This window comes from Maylandia zebra, linkage group LG11 (genome assembly GCF_041146795.1).
Source record: "Maylandia zebra isolate NMK-2024a linkage group LG11, Mzebra_GT3a, whole genome shotgun sequence".
Lineage (NCBI taxonomy): Eukaryota > Metazoa > Chordata > Actinopteri > Cichliformes > Cichlidae > Maylandia > Maylandia zebra.
Window position 1 is genome coordinate 9,168,465 of NC_135177.1, and position 2,095 is coordinate 9,170,559.

The following is a 2,095-nucleotide window of genomic DNA, read 5'->3' on the forward strand; positions in this document are numbered from 1 at the left end:
ACCCAACATCCCAAGGATGCTGCTGACTGATCTCAGGCTGGGAATGAACGTGCTCTTTGGTCCCTGCACACTGTACCAGTACTGTCTTAGGGGGCCTGGAAAGCGTCCTCACTGAGTGGGAAAGAGTGACTCAACCCCTGCAGACCAGGCAATGCGATGAGCCCAAACCCAGGAGTTCATGGACAGGGTTAAAATCTACCTGACTAAAAAATGATGAAGAAAAAAAAGATCGGATTAGTATTTTAAAAGTGTAATAGTTGGTAATGCTTTTGCATGAAATAACATGAGATTTGGAAAGTGACTTATTACTAAAATATATTAGTAATCGGTGCAATGATTTAATTACTTCAAAGGCCAGTGTGGCACCCTCAGAGAGACATGACTCCATTCTCCTTTTGGCAACTTTATTCTCCTCAGTTCAGGTTTGGAGTTTACAGGCAGCATAGCATATAATCAGCAAACATTGCTCTCACGTCTCAGACACTGTTTTTTCCTTTTCTGTGCTTACTGATAATAATAATAATGATAACTTTATTTATAAAGCACTTTCAAACAAAGTGCTGTACAACTAAAGAAATAAATAAAATAAAAGTGATACATAGCAATACAGGTAAAAGACACAATACAAGTTAAAAACTGCAAAAATTTAAAAACTAAAAGCCATAGAATTAAGACATGTAGGATAGGGTTAATAAATGTGTCTTCAAGTTAGTTTTAAAAACCTCCATAGAGCATGGGTTCTGTTAGCTTGTTGTTATAACAAGAAGGGATAAGGTAAGAAGGGATGAGAATAGGGTGCTGTGAGACCTATGTTGTTTTCTGTATCCAACATCTAGACTTAAAGTGAACTAGTAGCTCAGTGTTCCAACATTAGGAAAGAGCAACTGCTATCACAACTAGAAATTGATGAGGTACAGCATAATTGTTATGACAAGGGGAAACCAGCATGTCAGGTCAGGGGGGGATATCATCATCCCCACCGAAGATTGGGTACCAAGCCCCAAGTACAACTGGCACATTGAAGGCGTTGAAGGCGCTAGAGCAGCTGACCTGAGAGATAGTATAATGGCTAAGCTAAAAACCTGGACCCTCCATGACCAATTAGGTGAAGTACCATCTGAAGGTCTACTAGAAGATTTGAATGCAACGTCAGGGGAAACAGACAGAAACAAACCAGCTGATCTACAACATGAAAGCTGTGATCAGCTGTGCCCTTCTGTAGAAGGAGACTACAGGCCAAGATCAAGGTAGCATGCAGTAGTCATGTGTCGGTCGCGAACGAAATGGCTCTTAGAGCCGGTTCTTTGACGTGAACAACGCGAGCCAACTCCTTATCGCGAGGCGTGTCCCCCCCCTCTCTCTCCCCCTGTCTGTCTCACATTTTTTTTCCGCTTCACTCCGCATGCGAGCCTTGTGCTTTGCACTGGCCAGAGGGGGGAGGGGCGGTAGTTATAGTCGCAGTAGCACAGGAACAGAGCAGGAGGGAGAAAGAGAGCCAGGGACAACAACGTCACATCAGAAAGGTATAGTAATCATTTTCAGTTGCAGATGATAAAGGATTCAGAAAGTTTATTCATGCAGGCCCATATAGAATAGAATAGAATAGAATAGAATAGAATTCAACTTTATTGTCATTGCACATGCACAGGTACAGGGCAACGAAATGCAGTTTGCATCCATCCAGAAGTGCTTCAGTGATATAGATATATTATTATATAATATATATTAGCAATAATATAGATATGTGAGTATATTACAGAAATGGGTCTATTATGGTATGTTATAATGTACACGGTATGAAGTATGTTGTGAATATTCTATAACTATAAGTATGTACAGGCTGTAGTGAGTACAAGCTATGTACAGGATATGAACAGGATATAAATATGAAAAACTATACAGAATATGAAATAAATAACTTTACAGAATCTGGGATATACAGCTATACAGAAATGGGAACTATGGAAGTTGTAAACAGTTGTAGGGTTAAAAATTATCAAATGTACAGAATGATTATTTACACAGAGCTATACAGTAGTGCAGTTAAGATAAGTGAGGGTGTAGATAGTTTCTACAGAGGCTATATAAAGTGCTA

General features: G+C 39.7%; 1 protein-coding gene across 1 annotated transcript in view; it reads left to right on the top strand.

Annotated features, from left to right (window-relative positions):
* The first annotated feature begins 1,436 nt into the window (after positions 1 to 1,436).
* LOC143421042 (uncharacterized) overlaps positions 1,437 to 2,095 on the top strand; it is a 9,196-nt gene continuing 8,537 nt past the window's right edge. Inside the window, exon 1 of the transcript XR_013100765.1 lies at positions 1,437 to 1,523. The gene's annotated coding sequence lies outside the window, so the exon portion shown is untranslated. The remainder of the gene's footprint in view (positions 1,524 to 2,095) is intronic.